Source organism: Antechinus flavipes, chromosome 4 (genome assembly GCF_016432865.1).
Source record: "Antechinus flavipes isolate AdamAnt ecotype Samford, QLD, Australia chromosome 4, AdamAnt_v2, whole genome shotgun sequence".
NCBI classification, from domain to species: domain Eukaryota; kingdom Metazoa; phylum Chordata; class Mammalia; order Dasyuromorphia; family Dasyuridae; genus Antechinus; species Antechinus flavipes.
In genome coordinates, this window is record NC_067401.1 from 300,397,186 (window position 1) to 300,414,907 (window position 17,722).

Genomic DNA, 17,722 nt, shown 5'->3' on the forward strand with positions numbered 1-17,722 from the left:
AAATATTTCAATTTTTTATCATTCTTATATAAAAAATTCATGTCTTCAACTATTTTGTGCTTAGTAAAATAATGAAGCTATAGAGACATGGTATTTCTTCAAGCATACCTTATTTAAGAGAAGTTATATTAGGCTATAAGTCAAACAGCTAGATAGGATGATGGATAGAATGTCCAGCCTGGAATCAGGAAAACTCACTTTCTAGAATTCAAATCTGACATTTACTAGATGTGTTCACTTTCAGATGAATAATTTAATCCTGTTTCCTTTAATGTGCTTATTGGTAAGAATGAGTGGGGGGAAGGAAATGGTAAACCAACTATTATTTTAGGAAAGAAAAATCCAAATAGGTTTACAAAGAATTGGATACAATTGAAATGATTGAACAACAAACAGCAGGCTGAGTAATAGATTGAACTTCCTGAAAGGTCTATCTCTTTGATATGAATATTACCCTTTACTGGTTAAGATAAAAATCTTTCTATACCTACTTTTCTGCAAGGACAAAATAACAGATCATTGGCACATTTGTAGACTTGATCTATGCATATATGTGTGTGTGTGCATGTGTGTGTGTGTGTGTGTGTGTGTGTGTGCATATGTATATTTATATAGCCCAAATGGGATTACAAAGAGTTGGACCTAACAGAAATGACTGAATAGCAACTGTACATATACAAATATGCACACAAACGGTATTATATTACTGATGTACATGAAATTCCCTCCAAGAAAACACATATTTCAACCTATTCTGAGGTACTCATCCTGTGTGATTTTTGTCATTCAATACATTCACCATCCAGTGTATAACTTAATGTCCTGTGAGCTTTCTTGAATTCTGGTGACATTCCAAGGATGCCACCAGTTATCCATTATTTTTTTAAATGACTTTAAAGGCTGTTTACACACATCATCTACTTATCTATTGAATAATTTAGAATTCTTAAGAGAATTTATAATGTTGTATGACTTACAATCATATAACATCATAAGAAAAAAGTTAGTATTGCAAAGACTCTTCCTTTTCAAATAACAACCATGATTTTTATTGTTATTATCTTATGCTTTCCCAAGTCAATTCATCTATTCTTTTTCTGCTATGTTCTGGGCCCAATTCTAGATCATCATATCATTCATTTATAATATTTCAATAAGACATTTTTAGCTAGATGGATATCTACATAAAATATAAATGGAGTTATAAATAAAAGGGAAACAGATACAAATATGGGAGTATAGATTTCAAATGTACATATCTATGGATTTTCATTAAATTATTTTTGTCTGCATAATAAGCCATCTTTACTCTCGTGTTTATGTTTGTCTGTTTTATTCCCTTACGCAGAAAAAGCAGATTCTCATTTAGGATACTCTGGACCATTCCAAGGTTTGAGGAAAGCAGCACAGGACTACTTGTAAACATAAACAATTACAGAATTTCATTATCAAACACATATTAACTTTTGATTTTGTATTGGAACTCTTTTCTTAAAGGAAAACATCTTTGATAAGTACTTTGGTGCTAGGCTTAGTAATAATAAGATCTGATCATTTAATAAAGAAATTTATATCATATCTTTCAAAAAATTTTGTACAATTTAACATGTGTAAGTCATCTCTTTGTTGGGAAAAAAGTATATTTCCCTCTTGTACTAAGCAAAAAAAATTAAATTTGATAGACAAACAGTAGAAAACAATAGGCATAATTATAAATTATCCATATCTTTCTATCAAATATGTGATAGAAATATAGCAAGCAACATAACTTTCTATCATGTCTGAGTTTATCAGGATTCAATTCTCAGGTTGATAGTACTGTGTTGATGTACATCAACAGAAAATGATAGCTCATAAATTCCAAACTATGAGTTTTGATTTGAAAGACAATAGGGAGGACTTCCAGCCAAGATGGCGGAGAGGAGGAACATAGCTCTGTAAGTTCCACATTTTCTCTCAGAATCCATTTTATTATAAGCCTCTGAATTAATGCTTGACTGAAAAAAAAAAAAAAACAAACCCACAAATAGTTACCAAGAGAAGACATCCTTGAAATTCGCCAGGAAAGGTCTGTTTTTGCTCCGGGGCAGGGATGGTTTTAGATGGGGTGCAGGCTGAGGGCAGGCAGCGGCAATGAGCCCCACAGGCAGCTCACAGCCAAGCAGACCTGAGGGGGTTGGGGAGTGATCTCAGCCATCTCTGCAGGGGGGAGCTTTGCTACAGGATTGGATACTTTGCCCTGGCAGCAAATCAGTAGCCCAGCAAAGAAGCTAAAAACACTGGGGGTGAAGAATACAACCCCAAACAGCTGGAGTCTCTCGAGACCTGGCCACCCCTCCCCCATGGTGTCTCAGCACACTCTCAGAGTCTCAGAGCCCAGGCGCAGAACAATCCTGCTAGTGCTTTGCTGCTGCCCCCGCAGTCTGTAGAGGAAGCTCGGTAACACCACCCAAATTCTCCCCCCAAAAATCAGATTCATTTGGGTTTTTTTCTTTTTTTCTTTGCTAGTTTGTCTTTGATTCTTCTCTGACAATATAAGCAAAAAATTGAAAAGGACCTTAACAATTGACAGCTTCTATATGGATAGAGAGCAGACTCCACATCCTGAGGAGATTAAAAACAGACTGTCTCCAGGTGAATCCCCAAAGGAGGAGATCATCTGTTCCTCAGCACAGATGAATCTCATAGAAGAAATTAAAAACGCTCTCACAAGAGAGCTAGAAGAAAAATGGGAAAAGGAGAGTGAGGCTTAACAAGAGAGTCTGGAGCAGTCATCCCACTCATTTAAATACAGAGTGGATAAAGAAATCAAATCCTTGAAAAATAGGATTAGTGAACAGGAAATAGAAAATAGCTCTCTAAAAAATAAAATTGGCAAAATGGAAAAAATTCCATAGAACAAAAGTACTCAATTGGACAATTAGAAAAAGATATTAAAAAAGTGAGTGAAGAAAATACTTCATTGAAAATCACAATCGAACACATGGAATTGATTGACTGGAGGCGACAACAAGAATCAGTCAAGCAAAACTAAAAAAATCAAACAATGGAAAAGAATGTGAAATACCTTCTTAGGAAAACAACAGACCTGGAAAATAGATCCAGGAGAGACAATCTGAGAATTATTGGACTCCCAGAAATGTATGATGAAAAAAAGAGCCTGGACACTATTTTCCAGGAAATTATCAAAGAGAACTGCCCAGAAGTCATAGAAAACAGAGGGTAAAATAGACATTAAAAGAATTCATCGATCACCTACTGAAAGGGATCCTAAAATCAAAACACCAAGAAATATAGTGGCCAAATGCCAGAACCCTCAGGGGAAGGAAAAAATACTGTAAGGAGCTAGAAAAACCCAATTCAAATATAGAGGAGCCACAATAAGGATTACCCAGGATCTAGCAGCATCCACATTAAAAGGTCGAAGGGCCTGGAATATGGTATTCCAAAAGGCTAAGGAACTAGGTTTGCAACCAAAAATAACTTACCCAGCCAGAATGAGCATCTTTTTCCAGGGAAGAAGATGGACATTCAACGAAATAAGTGAATTTCACCTATTTTTGATGAAAAAAGCAGGACTTAACAAAGTTTGATCTACAAATATAGAACTCAAGAGAAACCTAAAAAGGTAAAAAGAAATCTTGGGAACTATATTCTATAAAGATGTATAAAGAATACATGTATACCTTGTTCTAGAAACTAGATGTGGAAAGGACATTGTACCAGAAAAAGGGTAAAGTGGGGGTACTACATCTCACCAAGAGGTAAAGGAAACCTATTATATCTGAGAGAAAGAATGGCGGGGGATGACTATAGTGAGTATCTTACTGCCATTAGAATAGGCTTTAAGGGAAAAATTTTAGACATATTCAATTTATGGTGAAACTTCTCCCACGTCTTTGACAAGTGAGAAGGGAAAAGTGAAAAGGGAAGGAATAACCTAAGTGGAAGGGAATATGGGAACTGTGAGAGAAAGGAGTAAGATAGGAGGAGGAACTCTAAAGGGGAGAGGGAATACTAAAAAGGGAGGGCTGTGAGAAGCAAGTGGTGCTCACAAGCTTAATATTGGGAACGGGGGTAAGGGAGAAAGAAGGGAGGAAAGCATAAACAGGGGTTAACAAGATGGTAATACAGAATTGGCAATTTTAACCATAAATGTGAATGGGATAAACTCCCCCATAAAGAGGAAGCGGTTAGCAGAATGGATTAAAAGCCAGAATCCTACAATATGTTGTTTACAGTAAACCTGTAACACCTGAAACAGGGAGATACATGTGGAGTAAAGGTAAAAAGTTGGAGAAAAATCTACTATGCTTCAGATGAAGTCAAAAAAGCAGGGGTAGCCATCCTGATCTCAGATCAAGCAAAAGCAAAAATTGATCTAATTAAAAGAGATAAGGAAGAGCACTGTATCTTGCTAAAGGGTAGCATCAATAATGAAATTATCTTATTATTTATTATTAACATTTTATTTATTAAATATATTATTAATATTAAACATATATACACCAAGTAGTATAGCATCTAAATTCTTAAAAGAGAAATTAAGAGAGCTGCAAGAAGAAACAGACAGCAAAACTATAATAGTGGGAGATCTCAACCTTTCACTCTCAGAATTAGATAAATCAAACCACAAAATAAATAAGAAAAAAGTCAAAGAGGTAAATAGAATACTAGAAAAGTTAGATATGATAGATCTCTGGAGAAAATGAAGTGGAGACAGAAAGGAGTACACTTTCTTTTCAGCAGTTCATGGAACCTATACAAAAATTGACCATATATTAGAACATAAAAACCTCAAACTCAAATGAAGTCAGGCAAAAATAGTAAATGCATCCTTTTCAGAACACAATGCAATGAAAATTATGCATTCAACATTCAACAAAAAGCCAGGGGAAAGTAGACCAAAAAATAATTGGAAACTAAATAATCTCATACTAAAGAATGATTGGGTGAAATAGCAAATCAAAGACATAACTAATAACTTTACCCAAGAAAATTACAATAATGAGACAGCATACCAAAATGTATGAGATGCAGCCAAAGTGGTAATAAGGGCAAATTTCATATCTCTAAAGGCCTACTTGTATATAATAGAGAAAGAGAAGGTCAATGAATTGGGCTGGCAACTAAAAATGCTTGAAAAGGACCCCCAGTCAAACACTAAACTTGAAATTCTAAAAATAAAAGAAGAGATCAATAAAATTGAAAGTAAAAAAACCTATTGAATTAATTAATAAAACTAAGTGTTAGTTTTATGAAAAAACCAACAAAATAGACAAATCCTTATTAAATCTAATTAAAAAAAGGAAAGAGGAAAATCAAATTGTTAGTCTTAAAAATGAAAAGGGAGAACTCTCCACTAAAAAAGAGGAAATTAGTGCAATAATTAGGAGTTACCTTGCCCAACTTTATGCCAATAAATTGGACAACTTAAATGAAATGGAAGAATACCTTCAAAATTATAGCTTGCCCAAACTAACAGAGGAAGAAGTAAATATCCTAAACAGTCCCATCTCAGAAAAAGAAATAGAACAAGCTATTAACCAACTCCTTAAGAAAAAATCCCCAGGACCAGATGGATTTACATGTGAATTCTACCAAACATTTAAAGAACAATTAACTCCAATGCTATATAAACTATTTGAAAAAATAGGGATTGAAGGAATCCTACCAAACTCCTTTTACGACACAGGCATGGTACTGATACCTAAATCAGGTAGGTTGAAAACAGAGAAAGAAAATTATAGACCAATCTCCCTAATGAATATTGATGCTAAAATCTTAAATAAAATATTAGCAAAAATGTTACAGAAAATCATCGCCAGGATAATACACTATGACCAAGTAGGATTTATATCAGTAATGCAGGGCTGGTTCAATATTAGGAAAACTATTAGCATAATTGACTACATCAATAACCAAACAAAAACCATATGATCATTTCAATAGATGCAGAAAAAGCATTTGATAAAATCCAACATCCATTCTGAATAAAAAACACTAGAGAGTTTAGGAATAAATGGACTTTTCCTTAAAATAGTCAGGAGCATATATTTAAAACCATCAGTAAGCATCATATGTAATGGGGAAAAACTGGAACCTTTCCCAGTAAGATCTGGAGTGAAGCAAGGTTGCCCACTATCACTCTGCAATAAGAGTGGAGAAAGAGATTAAAGGAATTAGAGTAGACAATGAGGAAACCAAACTATCACTCTTTGCAGATGATATGATGGCATACTTAGAGAACCCCAGAGATTCTATTAAAAAGCTATTAGAAATAATTCATAACTTTAGCAAAATAGCAGGATACAAAATAAATCCCCATAAATACTCAGCATTTTTATATATTACCAACAAAATCCAACAGCAAGAGATACAAAGAGAAATTCCATTCAAAATAACTGTTGACAGCATAAAATATTTGGGAATCTACCAAAGGAAAGTCAGGAGTTATATGAGCAAAATTACAAAAAACTTTCCACACAAATAAAGTCAGACTTAAATAATTGGAAAAAATATTAAATGCTCTTGGATAGGCCGAGTGAATATAATAAAGATGACAATACTCCTTAAACTCATCTATTTATTTAGTGCTATACCAATCAGACTTCCAAGAAAATATTTTAATGAACAACAACAACAACAACAACAACAACAACAACAAAAAATCATATGGAACAATAAAAGGTCGAGAATCTCAAGGGAATTAATGAAAAAAAAAAATCAAATGAAGGTGGCCTAGTTGTACCTGATCTAAAATTATATTATAAAGCAACAGTTACCAAAACCATTTGGTATTGGCTAAGAAATAGATTAGTTGATCTGTGTAATAGGTTAGGTTCACAAGACAGAATAGTCAACTATAGCAATCTAGTGTTTGACAAACCCAAAGATCCTAACTTTTGAGATAAGAATTCATTATGTGATAAAAACTGCTGGGATAACTGAAAATTATTATGGCAGAAATTAGGCATGGACACACACTTAACACCGTATACCAAGATAAGATCAAAATGGTTCGTGATCTAGGCATAAAGAACAAGATTATAAATAAATTAGAAGAACATAGGATAGTTTATCTCTCAGACTTGTGGAGGAGAAAGAAATGTGTGACCAAAGATGAATTAGAGACCATTACTGATCACAAAATAGAAAATTTTGATTATATCAAATTAAAAAGCCTTTGTACAAACAAAACTAATGCCAACAAGATTAGAAGGGAAGCAACAAACTGGGAAAACATCTTCACAGTTAAAGATTCTGATAAAGGCCTCATTTCCAAAATATATAGAGAATTGACTCTAATTTATAAGAAATCAAGGCATTCTCCAATTGATAAATGGTCAAAGGATATAAACAGACAATTTTCAGATGACGAAATTGAAACTATTACCACTGATATGAAACAGTGTTCCAAATCACTACTGATCTGAGAAATACAAATTAAGACAACTCTGAGATATCACAACACACCTGTCAGATTGGCTAAGATTACAGGAAAAAATAATGATGAATATTGTAGAGGATGCGGGAAAACTGGGACACTGATGCATTGTTGGTGGAATTGGGAAGAAATCCAACCATTCTGGAGAGCTGAAATTATGCCCAAAAAGTTATCAAACTGTGCATACCCTTTGATCCAGCAGTGTTACTACTGGGCTTATATCCCAAAGCAATACTAAAGAAGGGAAAGGGACCTGTATGTGCCAAAATGTTTGTAGCAGCCCTCTTTGTAGTGGCTAGAAGCTGGAAAATGAATGGATGCCCATCAATTGGAGAATGGTTGGGTAAATTGTGGTATATGAATGTTATGGAATATTATTGTTCTGTAAGAAATGACCAGAAGGATGAATACAGAGAGGCTAGGAGAGACTTACATGAATTGATGCTAAGTGAAATGAGCAGAACCAGGAGATCATTATACACTTCAATAACAATACTGTATGAGGATTTAATCTTATGGAAGTGGATTTCTTTGACAAAGAGACCTAACTCAGTTTCAATTGATCAATGATGGACAGAAGCAGCTACACCCAAAGAAAGAACACTGGGAAATGAATGTAAACTATTTGCATTTTTGTTTTTCTTCCTGGGTTATTTTTACCTTCTGAATCCAATTCTCCCTGTGCAACAAGAGAACTGTTTGGTTCTGCATACATATATTGTATCTAGGATATACTACAACATATTTACCATCTATAGGTCTGCTTGCCATCTAGGGGAGAGGGTGGAGGGAGGGAGGGGAAAAATTGGAACAGAAGTGAGTGCAAGGGATAATGTAAAAAATTACCCTGGCATGGGTTCTGCCAATAAAAAGTTATTATAAAACAACAACAACAACAACAACAACAACAACAAAGAAAGATAATAGGGAGAAACAATTTCTATCACAGCTATTTACTGAAATACTATAACAAGAAAAATATTATTGAGCATTCCCCATGATAGTAACAAGGCACAGGGAGACATATTTCAAGAATATGTGTGTCAGGGTGGAGCCAAGATGGTGGAAAGGATACACATGTTTATCTGAGCTCACCCTAATGTCCCTGAGAACCAAGACCAAATAAAGCTTCTGAATGGGTGAGTGAGAGAACCCACAAATTTTTGGAGTGTAACAAATTTCCAGTAGAAGATATTATGGAAGAATTTCAGAAAGTCTGTTTTAATAGGACAAGAAGATAGGCAGCAGAGTGCAGGCACAGTGTAGAGACCCAGGCAGTGTGGGGTCTTTGTTCTGGGAAATCTACTGGGTGAAATCTATAGCAGTGTTGGCTACTCTGTACAGATTGCAAGTCAATAGGTCAGCAGATAAACTGTAAGACATCCAACACAAAAACGAAAGGCAAATAGAGAACCCCTGAATCCCCGAACAACATGGGACTTGACCATGCCCACCCATCACTGGATGTTAGATAGCACTGACTCAGTGTAGCTACTGTTGCCTAGAAAGGAAGCTTGGACAACCTTGCCTTTGCCCCAAAAGTAGACCTCAACCTTTAAAAAAAGTGAGCAAAATAGCAAAAAAGAACTCTGACTGTAGATAGTTTTTTAATGGAGGAAAAAAAAAACAGATCTCAAACTTTAAGGACACTAAAAGCAAATCATCTCTATCAAGCTCAAAGGGTGATATGAATTAGTTCCCATCTCACAAGGCTCTCGTGGAAAAGTTCAAAACTGATCTTAAAAGACAATAGAAGAAAAATGGGAAAAGGAAATAAAAACATTCCAGGAGAATTTGGAAAAAGAAACAGAAATATTCTGCAGAAAACTTCTTACAAAATAGAATTAGTGAAAAGGAAAAAGCATATAACTTCTTACAAAATAGATTTGACAAACTAGAAAAAGAAAACTCCTCCTAGAAAAACAGATTTGTGAAATGGAAAAAAAAATCTATTGAACAAAACAACTCATATAAAAATCCAATTGGCCAAATACATAAGGAGATAAAAAAGGTAACTGAAGAAAATAATTCACTAAAAATTAGAATTGAACAAATAGAAATAAATGACTCAGGAAGACCATATATTAGGGCATAAAAACTTCAGAATCAAATGTAAAAAATGTGATGAACGCATATTTAAAATCAGCTGGAGTCAGGAATTCAGGTTAAGGGAAAAATCTTCAATCTTTATTGAAGTGAAGAGGTGCATAAGGATTGCGATAGCAATATGGGCAAGAAGGATTGTGATAGCAATATGGGCAGCTGTGACAGGAAGCCAGCTAGCAGAGGGGGATTGGAGATGAAAGGCCTTCACAATGGCAATGCGAGCAGCTGTGACAAGACACCAGCCAGCAGTCTCTCCTTTCTCTTCCCTTCCCACTCCCTTGCCTCTACCCACCAAAAACATCATTTCCTATACAACACATCAGGACTTGCACAAAGAGTGGGTGGGGGGCATTTTTTTCTCCAAGAATATATATTAATAGAGTATGGTCCAATTACTATTTAGCCTCACGTGCTTGGCACCTCAGTGCATCAACTCAAGCCTCAGCCCATTACAAAAAAAGGCAGAAATAGTAAATGCATCTCTTTAAGATCATGATGCAATAAAAATTACATGTAATAAAGGATTAGGGAAATATAGACAAAAGTTAATTGAAAACTAAATAACCTGATCATAAAGAATGAGTGGGGGAAACAACAAATCATAAACACAATCAATAATTTTTTCAAGAAAATGTCAATAATGAGACAACATACCAACAATTATGGGATGTAGCCAAAGCAGTTCTTAGGGAAAAATTTATATCTCTAGATACTTACTTGGGTAAAATAGAGAAAGAGAAAGCCAATGAATTGGGCATGCAACTAAAAAAGGTAGAAAAACAACACATTAAAGCCTTCAATTAAATACCAACTTTGAAATTCTGAAAATAAAAGGGAAGATTAATAAAAATGAAAGCAAAAAACCACAAACTATTGAACTAATATACAAAATTAAGCTGGTTTTATTAAAAAAACCCCCACAAAATAGATAAACCGTTAGTAAACTTTATCAGAAAAAGTAAAGAAGAAAATCAAATTAACTATCAAAAACCAAAGGGTGAACTTTCCACCAAAGAAGAGGTAATTGGAACAATACTTAGGAGCTATTTTGTCTAACTACATATCAATAAATGTGATAATCTATGTGAAATGGATGAATATTTACAAAAAATATAGAAGGCCCATATTAACAGAGAAGGAAATAAATTATCTAAATAGTCTCATTTTAGAAAAAGAAATTGAACAAACTATTAAACGGTTCCCTAAGAAAAATCTCCAGGGCCAGATAGATTTACATGTGAATTCTACCAAACATTTAATCCCAATTTTATGCAAATTCTTTGGAAAAATAGGGAAAGAAGGAATCCTACCAAATTATTTTTATGACACATATATGGTGCTGATACCTAAACCTAATAGGGTCAAAACATAGAAAGAAAACTATAGACCCATTTCCCTCATGAATATTGAAGCAAATATCTTAAATAAATTATTAGCAGAGATTACAGAAAATTATCCCCAGGAAAATACACCATGACCAAGTAGGATTTATACCAGGAATGCAGGGCTGGTTCAATATTAGGAAAATTGTTAGTATTATTAATATAGCCAATTTCTTGGCTATTTGTCATTTTTTGTCACTATTTCACAAAAAAAAAAAAAACTGCTGGGAAAATTGGAAATTAGTACTGAAGAATCTAGGTATTAATCTATACCTAACACCCTATTCCAAGGTAAGATTGAAATTGGTTCATGATTCAGACATAAAGAATGATGTTATAAGCAAATTAGAAGATCAAAGGATAGTTTACCTTTCAAATCTCTGGATCTGAAGGAATTTGTGGCCAAAGAAGAACTAGAGTACATTAGTAAATGCAAAATATATAATTTTGATTACATTAAGTTAAAACATTTTTGTACAAACAAAACCAATGCAGACAAGATTAAAGTGGAAACAATAAAATAGGATTTTTTTTTTTTACATTCAAGGGTTCTAATAAAGGTCTCATTACTAAAATATATAGAGAATTGACTCAACTTCATAAGAATTTGAGCCATTCTCCAATTGATACTAGTGAAAAGATATGAACAGGAAATTTTCAAATGATGAGTTTAAAACCATTTCTAGTCATATGAAAAGGTACTCTAATTGACTATTGTTCAGAGATATGCAAATTAAGACAACTCTTAGGTACCACTACACAGCTGCCAGATTGGCTAAGATGATAGGAAAATATAATGGCAAATGTTGGAAGGCATGTGGAAAAACTAGGACATTAATACCTTGTTGGTGGAATTGTGAATTGATTCAACCGTTGTGGCAGGCAATTTGGAACTCTCAAAGGGATATTGGATAATACATATCTGTTGATCCATCAGTGTCTCTACTGAGCTTGTGTCTTAAAGAGATCATAAAGAGAAGAAAGGGACCTACGTGGGCTAAAATGTTTGTGGCAGTCCTTTTTTTAGTGACTGGAAACTGAAAACTGAGTGGATGCTCATCAATTGAAAAATGGCTGATTATGTTATGGCACATGAGTGTTATGGAATATTATTGTTCTATAAGAAATGATCAGTAGAGAAGCCTGGAGAGACTTACAAGACTTACAAGCCTAGAAAGACTGATACTAAGTGAAATGAGTAGAACCAGGAAAACATACACTGAAAAAGCAAGACTATACGATGATCATTTTTGAAGGACATGGCTCTTGTCAATAATGAGATGATTCAGGTTAGTTCCAAAGGCCTTGTGATGAAGAAAGCTATCTGCACGCAGAGAGAGGAGAGTGGAAACAAAATGTGGACCACAGCATAGTATGTTGACTCTTTTTGTCATTGTTTGCTTTCATTTTGTTTTCTTTTTCATTTTGTTTTCCTTTTTGATCTGATTTTTCTTGTGCAGCATGATATTTGTGTAAACATTTGTAGAAGAAATGCACATGTTAAACATATATTGTAATCTAGTAGAGGGGGTGAGGGAAAGAGAGGAGAAAAATTGGGACACAATGTTTTGTAAGAGCAAATGCTGAAAATTATCCATGTATATATTTTGAAAATAAAAAGCTTTAATTTAAAAAAATGCATCACATACATATGTGTCATACATATATGTGTAGGAATTGATAAATATCCAATATACAGTCACAGAGAAGTAACTCCCAATTTTAATGTTGGAGGTTAATAGCCCTATTAGGACAATGTCATTTTCTGTCTCTCAATAGATAGTTTTCAAAGAGCTCATTTCTGGGTATTGTGTAATATTCTTCTCTTTCCTGTCTTATGGAACATTTCTGCTAGTATCCACCACATTATACCAATCTTGAATGTTTTATTCTGTGAGGTATATTCCATTCTATTGTTTTCTTTTTTAAGTTCTTTTTGTTTTTTATAGTAGCAAGTAATCCAACATAGGTCAAATATGTGCAATTCTTTTCAACATATTTTCACATTTATCAAACTGAACAAGAAAAGCCAGATCAAAAAGAAAATGAGAAAGAAAAAAAAAGCAAGCAAAGAAAAACAAAAAGGTGAAAATACTATGTTGTGATCCACATTTAGTCTCTAAAGTCCTCTTTCTGAATGCAGATGGCTTTTTGCTAGAATCAATATGAATCAACTCATTGTTGAAAAGCACCAAGTCCATTACCATCAATCATCAAATAATCTTGTTGTTGCTGTATATAATGTTCTTTTGGTTCTATTCATTTCATTAGCATCAGTTCATGTAAGTTTTTCCAGGTCTTTCTGAAATCATCCTGCTGATCATTTCTTACAGAAAAAATTACATTCCATTACATTCATACAGCATAACTTATTCAGCCATCCCCCAACTGATGGGCATCTACTCTTTCCAGTTGTTTGCCACTACAAAATGGGCTGCTACAAGCATTTTTGCACATGTGGATTCTTTTCCCTTTTTTAATGATCTCTTTGGGATACAGACCAAGTAGAGACACATCTAGATCAAAAGGTATGCACAGTTTGTTAGCCTTTTGGTATAACTTCACATTGCTCTCCAGAATTGTTGGCTCATTTAGTAGTAGCTCAGAGTTGTCTTAATTTGCATTTCTCTAATCAATTGTGATTTAAAGCATTTTTGACTAGAAATATGGCTTTATGACTAGAAATATGACTAGAAATGTCTTAAATTTCTTTGTCTGAAAATTGTATGTTCCTATCCTGTGACCATTTATCAATTAAAAAATATCTTGCATTATTATCAATTTTAGCCAAATCTCTATATAGTTAAAAAGTGAAGCCATTATTAAAACTCTTGGATGTAAAATTTCTTCTCAATTTTCTGCTTACCTTCTAATATTGGCTACATTGATTTTATTTGTACAAAAACATTTTAAGTTAATCTAATCAAAATTATCCATTTTGCATTTCATAATGTTCTCTAGTTCTTCTTTGGCCCTAAATTTCTTCTTTTCCCATGGATATGAGAGGTAGATTATACCTTGTCCTGATAATTTGCTTATATTATCACTCTTTATTTCTAAATCATGAACTCATTTCTATCTCACCATTGTATAGGATGTTAGGTGTTGGTCAATGTTCTTCTTTCACACTATTTTCCAATTTTCCCAAATTTTTTTTCAAATTGTAAGTTCTTATCTCAGAAGCTGGAGTCTTTGAGTTTATCAAACACTAAATTACTGTAGTAAGTAAGTATTGTGTCTTGTGAACCTAACCTACTCCAGTAATCAATTACACCATTTCTTAGTCAGTACCAAATGGTACTATTTGTTTATAACATAATTTTAGGTCTGGTACAATTAGGTCTTCTTCATTTGCATTTTTTTTATTTATTACCATGAAATTTTTGATCTTTTGTTCTTCCAGATGAATAATGTTATTATTTTTTTCTAATTGTATAAATTAATACCTTGGCAGTTCGATTGGCATGGACCTGAATAAGAGGTTTAATTTAGGTAGAATTGTCATTTTGTTATATTAGTTAAGCCTACCCATGACTCCTTGATATTCTTCAAATTGTTTCGATATGACTTTATTTGTGTGGGAAGTATTTAGTAATTGAGCACATGTACTTTCTGACTTTGTCTTGGCAAGTAGACTCCCAATATTTTATATTATCTACATTCTTTTAATAGAAATTTCTATTTTTATCTCTTCCTGCTGAATTGTGTTGCTAACATAGAGGAATGTCAATGATTTATGTGGAATTATTTTGTATCCTGTACCTTTTCTAAAGTTGATAATTATTTCTAGTAGATTTTAGTAGATTCCCTAAGTATATCATCACATCACCTGCAAAGAGTAATTATTTTGTTTCCTCATTACCTACTCAAACTCCTTCACTTTTTTTCTTCTCTTATTGCAAAAGCTAACATTTTAAAAACAATATTGAATACGAAAGATATTAGTGGTCAAACTTATTTCACACTTGATTATATTGGAAGTGCTTCTAGTTTATCACCATTATGTATGATGCTTGCTGATGGCTTTAGATAGATGCTACTGATCATTTTAAGGAAAACTCCATTTATTCCTGTGTTCTCTAGTGTTTTTAATAGAAATGGGTGGTGTATCTTATCAAATGATTTTTTTCTTAATCTATTGAGCTAATCATATGTTTGGTAAGTTTGATTATTGATATAATCAAGTATAATAAAAGTTTTCCTAATGTTGCACTAACCCTGCATTCCTGGTATAAATCCTACTTGGTCTTAATGCATTATTCTGGTGATAAGTTTCTGTAATCTTTTTGTTAATATTTTATTAAGATTTTTTTCATCAATATTCATTGTGAAAATTGGCTATAATTTTCTTTCTTTGTTTTGATTCTAGATGGATAAGATATCTACACTACATCTGTGAATTTGGTAGTACTCCTTCTTCCCCTATTTTTCCCCAAAATTTGCATAGCATTGGAATTTTTTGTTCTTTAAATGTTTGGTAGAGTTCACTTGTAAATCTATCTGGCCCTGGATATTTGTCTTAGGGAACTGATTAATAACTTGTTCAATTTCTTTTTCTAAAATGGAAGTATATAAGTAATGTATTTCTTTCTCTGTTAACATGGGCCATCTATATTTTTGTAAATATTGCTCCATTTCACTTGGATTATCAGATTTATTGGTATACAGTTGGGCAAAATAACTCCTAATTATTCTTTACTTTCCTGTTCATTGGTGGTAAATTCACACTTTTCATTTTGGATACTGGCAATTTGATCTCCTTCTTTCTTTTTTCTAAACAAATTAAGTAAAGGTTTTTCTTTTCTTTTCATAAAACCAACTCTAAGTTTTGTTTATTAATTCAATAGTTTTCTCACTTTTAATTTGATCAATTTCTCCTTTTATTTTCAGAATTTCAAATTTGGTTTCTAATTAGAGATTTGATTTTATTGTATTTTTTTTAGCTTTTTTTTTAGTTGTATGCCCAATTCATTAATTTTCTCTTTCTTATTTTATTCAAGTAAGCATCTAGAAATATAGCATTTCCCCTAAGAATTGTTTTGGCTGCATTCTGAAAATGTTGGTATGTTTTCTTACTATTGTCATTCTCTTGGATGAAATTATTATTTCTATGGTTTGTTGTTTCACCTACTCATTTTTAAGGATTCTCTTATTTAGTTTCAAATTAATTTTTGATCTATTTCTTTCTGTTCCTTTATTACATGTAATTTAAAAAATTGCTTCATGATCTGAAAAGGATTCATTTCCTATTTCTCTCTTTCTGTATGTGATTTTGAGATTTTCATGCCCTCACACAGTGGAATTTTTGTGTAGATTCCATATACCACTGAGCAAATAGTGTATTCTTTTTTGTACCCATTCAATTTTCTCCAAAGTCTCTTATACTAAAGTTTGGTAAAATTCTATTTACCTCCTCAATTTCTTTCTTTTTTATGTTGTGGTTCCAATAGAGCAATGTTGAGACCCCCCACTAATGTAGTTTTGTTGTCTATTTTTTCAAGCAGCTCTTTTAACTTCTCTTCTAGGAATTTGGATGCTATCCCACTTGGTGCATATATGTTTAGTATTGATATTACTTCATTATCTATGTTATCCTTTAGCAAGATGTTGTTTCCTTTCTTATCTCTTTTAATGAGATCTATTTTGGTTTTTGCTTGATCTGAGATCAGGATCCTTACCCCTGTTTATTTTTTATTCAGTTGAAGCATAATAGATTCTGCTCCATCCTTTTATCTATACTCTGCATATATCACTTTGCTTTAATTGTGTTTCTAGTAAAGAAAATATTGTAGAATTGTGGCTTTTAATCCAGTGTGCCATCCACTTCCATTTTATGGGAGAGTTCATCCCATTCATATTCACAGAAAAAATTACTAACTCTGTATTTCTCACTATCTTATTTTCTCCAAGTTATATTTTTCTTTCCATTCCCTCATTCATACCTCAATGGTGTTTTGTTTCTGACCATCACCTACCTCAATCTGCCCTGCCCTGAGACAAGTTTCCTCTTCTATTTCCCTATAGGATGAGACAAGTTTCTGTATGATAATCACTGTTTGAGCCGAATCCAATGAGTTTCAATTTCAACAATGCTCGCACACACCCCCTTCCTTCTTTCCCTCAAATGTAGTGTTTTTTGCCTTTTCATGTGATGTAATTTACCCATTGTACCTCCTGTTTCCTCTTCTTCCAGTATAATCCATTTTCTACCCCTAATTATTTTTTATATCATCACATTAAAGTCAATTTATACCTACACCCCCTAATTATATCCCTAATAAAAGGATATAATTTCCAGTTCACAAGAGTTGCATATACCCATTTTAATCTTTAAAAATAGTTTTTTTTTTCTTTTCTTTATACCTTTTTATGCTTTTCTTGACTTTTATAATTGAAGATCAAATTTTCTGTTCAGCTCTGGTCTTTTCATCAAAAATAATTATTCATCCAGTATTTCATTAATTATCTATCTTTTCCCCTAAAAGATAATGCTGAGTTTTGCTAGGTAGTTAATTCTTGGTGCAGTCCAAACTCCTCTGCCCCGCAGAATATCGTTTCTGGACCTTTTGATCATTTAAAGTGGAAGCTGCTAGTCCCTGAGGAAACCTGATTGTGGCTATTCAATATTTGAATTGTTTCTTTCTGACTACTTGCAATATTTTCTCCTTGATTTTATATTTCTTAAATTAGGTACAATACTCCTTGGAGTTTTCATTTTGGGGCCTTTTTCAGGAGATGATTGGTGGATATTTTTCAATGGCTATTTTACCCTTTAGTTCCAGGATAT